General features: G+C 36.6%; 1 protein-coding gene across 4 annotated transcripts in view; it reads right to left on the bottom strand.

Annotated features, from left to right (window-relative positions):
• The window catches only part of LOC115410373 (calcium-activated potassium channel subunit alpha-1-like), a 283,875-nt gene that overhangs the window by 201,636 nt on the left and 68,859 nt on the right, over positions 1–13,380 (bottom strand). The window lies entirely within an intron of this gene.

Below are 13,380 nucleotides of genomic sequence, written 5' to 3'. Positions count from 1 at the left end.
CTGGCGTGCTGCCCGCCGCACTCGGAGGGCTATTTAGGATTCTCTTTACTGTGACAGCCTGTCGTGTGACGCCACCGCTTCGGAAATCTATCCTCACATGATCGGGATGGAACGTAGAATAATAAATCAGAGGACTTACTCCACTCCTTTCTGCTATTAATACACTCACAATACGGTGCGACTCTGTCCATGAGGAATTAGGTTTACTACTGATATCGCTATGGTTACGATATGTTTCAACCTAATGTAGTTGAGTTGTCTAAATTAGTAGGGGTGTTAGAAATTATAGGTTCTGCAATATATCGCGATATTTCATTTCACAATACTGTATCGATATTAAAAAGTACTGTATTGATATTTTTCGATATTTATTCAAATGCAGATATAACGGAGGTTCATTTTTTGTTTCTTTTGTTTTTCTTTTTTGTTTATATTTTATTTCTTATTATTTAACACTCTTTTATTAAATAATGTTAGTTCTTTTGTTGGGATTCCACAAAAATAATGTTATGTTATAGAATATGAACATTTGAGCAGGATCTTAAACTGTAACGTCTGTAACACATCATTTAAGTTTTAACACGGGAACATTTTGTGTATAGCTTTAAATCCTGTTGTGATCAAATAAAAATGTGTTTAGTATTTGTGCAGATTCCTGGTGTAATTCAATTCTTCAAGGAAATATTCATTAAAAAAACAAACAAACAAACAAAAAATTGCCTTTTTAATAGTATCATGATATATCGTGATATATCGTATCGTGATCATTGTGATAGCATTGTGATTTGTATCGTTTCACCAGATTCTTGTCAATACACAGCCCTATAAATTAGGGGCCACGTTAAGCCAAATTTGATCTGAAGTGGGCCGGACCAGTGAAATAATAACATAATAATTTCCTCTATGTTTTAGAGCAAAAAAAGTAAAATTGTGTATACATCTACTAAATATCCTTTAACATAACGTGAATATCATGAACAAACTGAAATTTCTTAAGAAAACTAAATGCAATTTTAATAATATTATGTCTCACTCTATCATTTAGACATGTAAATTACAACTCACAGATCCCAGTGGATCTACAAATACACAAAACATTTAATAACAGGCAGAATATTGGTAAACTTGCACTTCAGACATTTCAAAATGTTCGTATTTGTTCAGGTTATTTGCGTTTTTGTGAAATGAAAGCTTGTTTAAGTATAAATATAGTAAATTTACATGAAAATATTTACAAAGAGAAAAATTTGGAGTTGTGAGTATTTATAGGTTATTACGATAGTATTTTACTGATCCGATCCACTTCAGATTAAATTAGTCTGTATGTGGAACCTGAATGAAAATGACTAATGTCTTCAGTGTAATTTTTGCATTTCACACATTCATCCCACAGGCCACACTGGACCCTTTAGTGGGCCGGGTTTGGCCCCCGAGCCGCATGTTTGACACCTCTGGTCTAAATAAAGTGATCTATCACGATGTGTGTTTAAATCAACCAAAGCATTTAATGTGGATAGAACTTTTTATTCACAAAGTGTTCATTTTTTATTCAATCGACTTATTTTGAGAGCTTTTAGCCTCCACTTCTGACATGAAATGAGCGAACCTCCAAACTAAAAACTAAATTAAGGACTCTCTGTTGTGTTCTTTGTGTCTAAGGCTACGATCAGACAGCAGGTCTTAATGCACAATTCGGATTTTTTGGTGAAATCCGATTTTTTGTGTGTGCTCGTTCATATTACACATTAAATGCGACTTCTATCAGTTTTGAGTCTGAACTGAATGTGACCCTGAAGTGACCCGCATGCACAAAAGAAGTCCTGATGTAATACATGACCATGCAGGCACACACTATGTTTACGGAAATAAATACATTTTTCCTGCCGCTCCTCCTCCTGGGATGCAGAATTGTGATGTTTGTCGCATTTCAATGATGTGAAGGTTGGATAAATGCGACCTGGATGTTTAGACTGAAGGCGCATTGCAAAATATTAGATACATATTGGATTTAGGACCACATATGAAAGTGATCTGGGTCAGATTCGTGCTGTTCAAACTGTCTTGAACAGATCGGATACAGGTCACATATGGGCAAAAAAAATCGGATTTGGGCCCCGTGTGCCTGCAGTCTGAACGTAGCCTTAGTCTTAGTCTAGGCTAAACCCATGTGTGTGAAATTTGTACTTATTTATATCATAATAAAAAACGATCTGGGTTGAAAACAATTCTGCTCTAAAGGCTTTTATTCCTGTTCAGAATTTTCCACATATTCTTGGTTTGGTTGATTCCAGCTTCACACTGGACTTGAGTGTCCAGTGTGAAAACATGCCGTTATCTGTTATCATTAATTTGTAGACAATTTGGCCGAGTTAGACTTTGTTCATCTTTTCACATAGCTGACTTTAAACACTTGTTTTAGGAACTTTTAGCCTCCACTTCAGAGACTGTGTTTAAGCCTCACCCAAAAGTAGAAAAAAAAATAATAATACTGAAGGAGTCTCAGCTAAGTTTCTGTCTTTTTTTTGTCTTTTGGTCTTAATCTATGTCTGGGAATCTTTCTGTTATTCGTCTCCAGTTCAACTGACAAATGTCTGGGTTGAGACCAGTTCATTATACTGACTTTAAGCTGTGTATCAGGTTTGAATACAAAATTTCCCAGGTGATCTTGATTTGGTCGATAGTTTGTTGGGCTTGTTCTACTTCCGAGACATTTCCAGGTTGAGATCATTATCCTTTAGTCTCACACTACACTTGATCCATGTCTGGGAAACTGTTGTTACTTTTGTCTGACACAACTGAAAACAGGTTTGGTCGAAGTTTGTTACGTTATGTCTAGGTTGGCTTTTACAACAGGCATCATTAAACCCATAAAGACCCAGTGCTACTTTTGTAGAAGATATCAAATTAATATTTCTCTATGTATAACTATTCTTAAGTGATTTATCACCATTTATTATATTATTATTTTCTGAATTTTGCTTTTTTTTTTCAGGGTAAATCATGTATTTTCCTGTATTTAATTTAGTGATCATGTAGATGTTCATAAAAGCTCAGATTATAGTTGAGTGTTATTATATCAGAAACAGAGAAATTATCATTATTATTATTACTATTATTACCACCTCGTTACTTGTTTCTACTAGTACTTGCATACACTAGATAGATAGATAGATAGATAGATAGATAGATAGATAGATAGATAGATAGATAGATAGATAGATAGATAGATAGATAGATAGATAGATAGATAGATAGATAGATAGATAGATAGATAGATAGATAGATAGATAGATAGATAGATAGATAGATACATACATACATACATACATACATACAACATAATTAGCTATATATTATTATTATTATTATTATTATTATTATTATTATTATAATAAGTCGCTTTGGAAAAAAGCGTCTGCCAAATGCGTAAACATAAACATAAACATAAACATTATTATTATTATTACTATTATTATTATTATTATTACACCTTATTGTAACTCTTATGCTGTGATTATTAAACTATACATACATACGTGCATATATATATATATATATATATATATATATATATATATATATATATATATATATATATATACACACACACACACACACATACATAATTAGCTATTTATTATCATTATTGTTATCATTATTTTTATTATTATTATTACCTCCTTGTTATTACTTGTTGTTTCCACTAGTACTTTACAATGTGCAGTTGGCTGGGGGTTTTTTTTGTTTGTTTGTTTTTTCAATACTGTTATCGGTTTGCTCTTGTCTTGTGTGTATATTCAGTGTTTGTGCTGCTATTGGAACCTCGATTTCCTGATCAATAAAGTTCTATCTAGTCTAATGTCTAATGAGACCCATGTTTATGAATCATATGCATTTCTATTGTAATAATAAAGTCTTTAGTCATATATAAACATAATTATTCAACTGAAGGATCATGATCATGTATTGACCCCAGTTCAACTCCAGTCCCTCTACTGACCAGTGGTCAATAAAAACCCAAAACCACTCTAAACACCCACAACTACAAAATATAGTCCAGACTCCTAGTCCCACAGTAGCTAAGCCATATTTAAGCTGTCCTGGACTCAGCCCAAACACTCTCACAGAGAGGCGTAAAGAGCTTAGGGAGGATGAGGCCTCGCCGCCCGCTGCATCCCACTTTCTGTTCAGTCTCAGCTCAAATATGAGGGAGAACTCCAGCTGCTTTGGAGTCTGACAATAATACAAAAGACAGCTGTAGACTAAAAAAAAAATCTTATTAAAGTTCTGCTCCAGAATAAACAAGATAACCCACTGATGTATGTCCCTGTATGATAAAAATATGAGTAGTGTTCATCCTGCAGAGAATTCAATTTATGTACAAATATTTATTCAACAAATAAGAAGTTAGAAACACACTAGACTCCACTTTGAATGAAAACTACTGTTGTTTAGATGTGTTTGGAACTCGGATTAAAAGAAAATCCATCCATCCATCCATGTATGTATTGGTTCACATATTCGTTTATTCATCATTCATGTATTCACTTATTTATTTATTGACTTATTTGTTTATTATTCATGCATGTATTCACTTATTTATTTATTTACTTACTTATTTGTTAATTACACTGGTCAACAACAAATTTATTGTTTCAGTTTTTTGAGCTGATTTAGGATCATTTTGGTGTGCTGAATCCAAAAATCACATTAATTTTGCTCAATCAGGTCAACGTTCTGAACTATGCTACATATTGGCTTTTTAACATTTTTGCTTACATTTATGGGCATTTTCAAAATCATATGATACAAAATTCTTTCATATTTCTTGCAATACACGAGTTCTGAAGATTCTACTTTTGCCAATTTATGATTAATGTTTTTTTTTTAATATTACAGGTGAATGAAATGGCTTCAACCAGAAGATCTTGCAAAAATAAGCCTGACGTATTCTGCTACATCTGCGGTGAATACACCATTGTACCTAACAGGAATCAAGTCACAAGCTTCATAAAGTGTGCTTACCAATCTTATTTTGGTATTAATTATTATATTTTGTGAGAAGATCAAATTTTTCAAAATCAAATTAGCAAAAAAACCTGACCTGATTGAGAAAAACAGATGTCATTTTTGGATTTAGCGGTGCAAAATGGTCCTAATTCAGTTGAAAAAAACCTAGACAACTTGCAAAAACATTTTTTTGTAACCCAGGGTTATTCATTCATTCATTCATTCATTCACTCGTTTAATCACGCATAACATTAAATACTGTAATAATGCTGCTATGTGGTAAGGGAAAAAATTTGGTCGAAAAGGACATTTCTTTGTCACATACAGGTGTGTTTGCGTATTATTAAAATGTAATTTACTCTTATTTTTAAATATAAAACTAAAAGAACAAAACATGAAAATAGTGGATTGGTTACTTTTCCGGTCTGAATGAAGCAAAATAATTAAATTTCATGTGGTCTAATTCATATTTATTAATCAAACAAGAAAACATGTGAGTAAATGACAAGTAAATGACCATTAAACTGTCTGTGTTTAGCTGTTTGTGTTAATTTATTTTTGTAAAACCCGTATTCTTTCATGACGTGTACTGCTGACCTCTTGGCCAGGCCACCCTTGTAAATGAGACCTCGATCTCAATGGGACTCTATCTGGTTAAATAAGGGTCAAATAGAAAAAAAATAAAAGCTAAGAAGACTAATCTGCGTGTGATATATGTTGTTGTCTGATGAAAACGTGGTTAGAGTTCAGGAGTTGACTCTGAGGTCTGTGGCTGCTCTTTAGAAAAGCCTGCGCTAACAATGGACATGGAAATCCCTGCCATGTGTTAAAATGTCAAACATGTTCTGAATCTGGAAGGTGGACACGCTGTAACTGTAGGAGCTTATTTTGAGGATGCCAGTATTGTTGTAGTACTCGCATCGGTCTCAAGATCCTGTGTCAGTCTATGACAAAGACAATTTTATTATTACTACATTGATATATCACTAAATCGCCTGTGCAGTGTCTGATTTATTCACTTAAAGGGGTCATATCTTGCTAAATCCACTTTTATTAGTCTTTGCTACATTTATTTGTGTATTTGGACCCTAATAGTTCATAAAGTTTGAATTTGAACCTTCCAAGTGCTGCAAAGCTATCTTCAGAATCAGAATCATCTTATTTGCCATTTGCAGAAAAACTGCATTGGGAAATGAGTTGCAAGAGCTCAGCGTAAAAATACATGGAAGACAGTACAAGGTAAAAAAAAAAAAAAAAAAAAAAACTGAAAAATTACATGAATAATAGTAATAAAAAATCTTTATATTCATTTTGGCAAAAATCGAGTGGATTTCTACAACCCATTTTAATTCCTGCTTAATTTGTTACATCTATAACTAGTTACGTCATGACATTTGCACATATAAGGTCAAGATTTCCAACAAATATTTCTCCGAGTACGACATCACTGTCAGCAGCAGCGATTGTAGTAAAACCTGAAAATATGTCCAAACTTTGAGCCAATTACCAAAAATGTTCAGTTGTTGGTTGTATCAACAAACCCAACTGGTTGAACGGGACAGAGCAGCACAGTCAACAACCTGAAGGGGGCGGAGCGTGAAGTGGCTCATTTGCATTTAAAGGGCCAGCGCTCAAAACTACCTTTCTGGTGTCGTTACTCAGATATAGGGTTGAAGATGGACGTGTGGAGTTGAATTAATGAAGGATTCAAGTATCATGTATTTTCCTATACTTAATTTCCTATATTTTATTTAGATTGTCACGGAAATTCAGAGTAAATTCAATGTTATTACATCAAAACAGAAGAACATTTTCAGCGAAGATGTCAACAACAGAACATAAAACAAGTGTCTCCATCCACTGTCATTTATTAAACTCTATGGGTTTTACTGATGAATTAATGTTGTAGAAGATGACAGTGTTTCCACGTTCACTACTTTTTTCTGATACTTTTGTGGCAGTTCCCAAATTATTTTTTTCCTCTATTTTTAAGTTTTCTTGAGTGATTTTTCACCATTTATTCTAATATTATGTTCAGTATTTTGCATTCTTAAGTCAAAATCAGGTATTTTCCTATATTTAATTTACTGATCATGATTGATATCCATAAAAGCTCAAATTAAAGTTTAGGATTATTATATCAAAAACAGAGAAAACTCAAGAAAAAAGTGACTTTTTCAGCAAATCTATCATTAACTGAACAAAAACAAAGTGTCTCCATCCACTGTCATTCATTAAACTCTATGGGTTTTACCGGTGAAACAATGTTGTAGAAGATGACGGTGTTTCCACATTCACTACGGCGCCTTTGAATGTCCAAATGGATCAGATTTGATGACCATGAAAAAAAGCATTTAATACCAAATATTGACAGGTATTGATAGAATTAGTGGATCAACAGGTCTTAAATATTTTATATCAGTAGATGCTGTTGGTCACCAGTGGATGTTTGGGTGTTTATAGATTACATAACATCTGGGGCGCTGTAAAGGAGGGGTAAACATGACAAATTCACGGGGCCCAGCATTTATGGGGGGAACATAGAGCAGTGGAGGGGGTCCAGTGGATACAGGTTAGAAGTTGTGAAAATTTCGTGTATATATAATAGAGGCATAGAAGCATGTTAAGTTTCATTTTCGATTCACACCAGCGTTAGTTACGTTATATATGGACCGCACCCCCATGTATATAGCTGCTGCCCCTACCCCACGTACAAATCCCCCACCCCCACAAATCGACAAGGTCCTGTATTAGCTTTTATGGGCCCCACAATTGCTAGCGCATCCCAGCATAACATACCAGTGATTATACCAGTCATTTTAAATAACATTTCTTTCAAATTGTGGCTCGGACACAAGAATGTCTCATGTTGTCTCGGGTCGTCTACTCATATATCCGTTGGGACAGATGAGGTGACGACCCGAGGAGCTCCAACTGGAGAAGTTAGTAGAGGGGCTGGTCTCAGATTCATTACAACATTAGTTGAAGGGGGACCAGTATGCTGAGGGCTTCCAAAAAACACTGTCACAAAAACCATCCAAACCCTCCTTTTACATATATTAACGAATAATTCATTATGTCTGATCTGATTGATGCACACACGAGGAACCTGAGGTGAACTTTCAGAGTTTTAAACTGCTGCGTGACCAGTTTGGAACCACACCTATTAACCTCCAGATATTCATTTTCTCTAAGTGGCTTTGTAAATTAATTAAACTGAACCTGCCAAGGGAAAGCCTGCTCATGTGAAGTGCCAGCTGCGGAAATCAGTTCATTTACACCTCCCTGCATGTCGGCCCTCCCTGCTTCAAGTCGCACAAGACAGATGACTTTTAGAGACTGTATCAGCTGGAATATACAGGGTGGGGAAGCAAAACTTACAATGAACATTTAGTTGTTTTTTCTCAGCAGGCACTGCATCAATTGTTTTGAAACCAAACATATATTGATGTCATAATCATACCTAATACTATTATCCATACCTTTTCAGAAACTTTTGCCCATATGAGTAATCAGGAAAGCAAACGTCAAAGAGTGTGTGATTTGCTGAATGCACTCGTCACACCAAAGGAGATTTCAAAAATAGTTGGAGTGTCCATAAAGACTGTTTATAATGGAAAGAAGAGAATGACTATGAGCAAAACTATTACGAGAAAGTCTGGAAGATACTATTAAAGAAGAATGGGAGAAGTTGTCACCCGAATATTTGAGGAACACTTGCGCAAGTTTCAGGAAGCGTGTGAAGGCAGTTATTGAGAAAGAAGGAGGACACATAGAATAAAAACATTTTCTATTATGTCAATTTTCTTGTGGCAAATAAATTCTCATGACTTTCAATAAAGTCATTGGTCATACACTGTCTTTCAATCCCTGCCTCAAAATATTGTAAATTTTGCTTCCCCACCCTGTATATTCTGACAGTCAATAGAAACTTTGAGGTAGAAATGTCCACATATTTCTACTTGTAGGGGGGTTGTAATCATTCATTGTGGATTTATTGATGACTTAGTGCTCGGGTAGTTGAGATAATGATGAGTTGTCATGTTGTCACTGTTCATTGCAAATGGGTTGGTCTCTTTGCAAAAGTGGTCCAAATACACATTGAGCAATACTCAGTGGGTATCTGCACAATCTGAGGATTGGTTTTGAAGGCCTACATAAAGGCCCAAAAAAGGTCACCATTGTTAGTCCAGTGAACGGCCTCATGCCACGTCTATCACATGAACAACGTCTCCGGGTACTGGGTATGGTGGAGGCCGGTTTGAGCTACAGTGATATAGCCAGGCCTATGTATGGGCTGTTCCCACCCCACAATCAGAAACCTGGTTGAACGCCACAACACCACAGGCTCTGTTGACCATAGACCGCGTCCAGGGCGAGAGAAAGTGACAACTCCCGACCAGGACTGCGACTGTTGTGACTTTGTGTTTGGCAGGTGCTATTTTGTTTTGTTAAGTTTTTTGTTTTGAATTTATTCTTGAAACTTTAGATCTTTGTTTCTGTGTGCCAATATCCTAAACAAATGATTCATATGAAAAAATTCCAGTTTACGGTTTCAAAATAAAAATGACGTCAAAAAATATGGTCTCAACATTTTCATTGACTGTGAGTGTATATGTCTGGGTTAGTGTGTTTTTAATGAAATCTACAGACAGTTCGCTCTTCTCTCCTCTGTTTAGAACTTGCTCTGAGTATCATGCTACTCCACCAAACTAATTATATTCCCTCTGATTGTTTGTGCCAAATTAGATCCTGCTGCAAATGTGGCTGCCTTACACAGAGGAGCTCCAAATTAGAAATCCAACCCCCCTCCCCCCCTCTCCCCACCCGGGCCCTGGAGGGATGGTAATTACCACACCTGATACATGCCCGTGTCCAAAGCTAATGGTGTGATTGCTGTGAGAATTTGGCCTCGTGGCCGCAGAGAGCTGAGTTTCAAGCAACTCTCAATCTGTAAAATCTGCGGGCACAGATGGCCACGGGTCAAAGACGACCTCAAATAAATGTGTCAAAGCAACACTCGGATTTGTCGGAGTACTTCACCTGCTGAGGGCGGATATCAATCACAACCCCATCCAGAGCCGAACGGTAAAGAAGACAGTCCTGTCATTGCCTTTATCTTCCATTAAAGGAGGGATATTTTGCTTTTTTTAATGGAATTATGCATTCTTAAAACATGTCCCCGTGGTCTCCATAAACTGTAAATGCTATGCTTGGGTCTGAATTCTTCATTAACCTTTCATGTATAGTGGTCACTACAGTGGACAGCTATTCCACAGCTGTTCTCTCATATATTTGTTGGTTTAGTTCCATACCAGCCAATACATGCACCATCCCATACATGAACATACCATGACTGCTACTTTGCTGTCCTTGATAAACCTGATCTGCACTAACATGTTTGAGTGTAAATCTATTGCTAATTGTTATAAAACTGTAATTAACAGTTTTCTTAAACAAAAAAAGGGTTTTTTTTATATTATGTCCATGAAATGAGTAATACCTAGTATTAGAATATGTTAAAATATGAGAAAACATTAGAATAACAACATTAAAAATGTTTTTATTTAATAGTGTTCACACATTATCTCACTTTCTGATGATGGGTTTTAAATGCATGTTTCTTTGCTTTAACAGTTAAACTCATGGTGTCCAGCTGAGTGGACATTTTTGTAACCTCATGAAAAATAGGTTAAAAAATTTTGAATCACATTTTTTTCATGCCTAAAGAGGAATAAAACACCCAGGACAAAAATCTCAACTAAGGTTCTCATAATTCATGCACGAAAGGGTTAATTCAACTCCACAGGTCCATCTTCAACCCTATTTTTAAATAATGACACGAGAAAAGTAGATTTGAGCGCTGGCCCTTTAAATGCACATGAGCCACTTCACGCCCCCCACCCCCACCCCCTCCAGGTTGTTGACCGTGCTTCTCTGTCCCGTTTCTCCATACGCTGAGAAATGTTCATCAGAAGTCTTGACCTTTTATGTGCAAATGTTGTGATGTAACTAGTTACAAAATGTAACAAATTAAGCAGGAATTGAAACAGGTTGTAGAAATTCATTTTTAAAAGATTATTTACACACACCGTCCTTTCACAAATAATTTGAATTATCTGAACAAATATGAACAACTTACAGATCACAGTGGATCTACCAAAGGCACAGAACATTTAGTAACAGGCCTCTAGAATTTAAAAATATAGTATTTAATTTTATCAAAACTAACTTTATAGAAACAACTTGTCAAAACTCAGTGACACAACTTATTAGCTTTGTCTTCTGTGTAATTTTTTGCACTTTGCAAATTCATATTGTGGGCCAGATTGGACCCTTGGAGGGCCAGTTTTGGCCCACAGCCCATATGTTTGACACCCCTGGTCTAGACATCTTTAGGGAAACCACAAACTAGAATTGTGATTTTACTTTATATCAATGATGTTTAATGAGACCCATTTATAGACACTTGAATGGCTGGCATGCTACAGACTGGTTAATAAATACAAAACTATGAAGTACTGTTTAAGAACATCAGGACCTCGAAGCCTCCCTTTAACCCCAGAGTCTGTCTCATTAACTGCTCAGTGTTTTGCCCCTCCCATCCCCCCTCGCCATTACACAGGCAGCAGGGGGTGTACTGTGCATGTTTGGATGTCTGTGGAAAGTTCAAGGCTTATTCTGTCAATGCATTTTGAAATTTTTCCTATTGAGCAAACTGTTGAATTTGTATGAATATTTAACCCTTTCAAGCATGAATTATGAGAACCTTAGTCAAGATATTTTTCCTGAGTGTTTTTATTCCTCTTTCGGTGTGAAAAAAACAATGCAATCAGGTTTTTTTTTAAAGGAGTTACAAAAATGTCCACTCAGCCGGACACCATGCATTTAATTTTTGAAGCAAAGAAACATGTATTTAAAACCTAGTGTCAGAAAGTGATATGGAAAAACATACAATAAAAATATTTCTAATGCTGCTAATCAGATGTTTTCCCACATTTTAACATACTCTAATGCTAGTTATTATTCACGTCATGGAAATAATATGTAAAAAAAAAAAAAAAAAAAAAAACCTAGTGTGTTTAATGATTTACACTCAAACAATTCACTGCAGATCAGGTTTATCAAGAACGGCATAGATACAGTAATGGTATGAACTGAAGTGTATGGGATGATGCGTAAGTGTCCACTGTGTTGGCTGATATGCAACTACAACAACAAAACCCATGAATATACAAGAGAACAGCTTTGAACAGCTGCCCACTGTAGTGACCACTATGCATGAAAAGGTTAAAATACATCACAGTTCAGATGAGTCAGCACTGACACGTCAGGGGATAAAGGGTTAAGAAAATGATGTAAATATCCAACTCTTTAGCACCATTTCTAAAAACACCTCATTAATGAACTGTAATCTTTATGTCCATGTGTTGGATGACATTTTTCTTTATTCAACTACAACGTATATTAAAGTAACAGGGTCGGTCAGAGGTGCAGGTTGGTCTCGGTTTACAGGGGTCAACATGTGGAAGAAGAGTCGTCCGGGACGGCAGGGCGACAGAGTCATTTTCTGCCTTGACCGCTGTCGTCTGGGTTTGCTGTCACACTGCAGCAGCCGCAGGGGGAGAAGGCAGCTCTGAATGAAATTATAGGTGGGCCAGAAGGGCATTTTCATCAGGCGGACCGAGTCACCTCCACCTCCGCCTCCTTCGAGAGGCACGGGCGAGAGGCGGTGATCGTTGTGCGACATGGAAAAGCTTTTTGTTTGATGAGAGCGAATAAGGGACTGAAGCAAAGAGTGAGGGGATGTAGACGGAGTTTAGAGGAGTCGCTTCAGTCTCCCAGAGGCGAATATGGCTCTGCAGCAGATAGCGGCATTTGGAAGTGACAGCTTATCCTTTGCAAGACTGAGAATTCAGCTTAGTGCTGCTTTACCCGCAACGCCAAAGGAATCAAACAGCATTCGCCACTCGTAACCTCTCCTCGACATTCCCATTGACTCCTGACTTCAGATCAGTGTTGTTACGTGTAAGAGATATTGCGCGACATGCCGGCGGCCTCGTGGCACAGACGGGAGGCAGTTTGGCCACCTGTGGACTTGGGTGCCAGCAGGATCGTGTCTGACTTTCACCGTGCCCAGTGCAACACAGTGAACAATTCAGCAGCGTCACCCGGCACTCCGCTTGCCTCTAAGTCTGCCGCTATTTTCGGGTGACAGCAGCTGCCAAGCCTGTTTTGTCAGGGCCTTCCAGAAGGAAACAATGCCATATGAGACCAAAGTTATTCAGTTCCCTGTCAATAGTGAAAAAAAAAAAACCCTCATATAATAATCTAGAATTAATCCAAAAATACAGATGGATTAAAACAATC

The sequence above is a fragment of the Sphaeramia orbicularis genome, chromosome 19, assembly GCF_902148855.1.
Source record: "Sphaeramia orbicularis chromosome 19, fSphaOr1.1, whole genome shotgun sequence".
Lineage (NCBI taxonomy): Eukaryota > Metazoa > Chordata > Actinopteri > Kurtiformes > Apogonidae > Sphaeramia > Sphaeramia orbicularis.
Note: the sequence above shows the minus strand (reverse complement) of the source record. Positions and strands in the feature narration are given on the sequence as shown.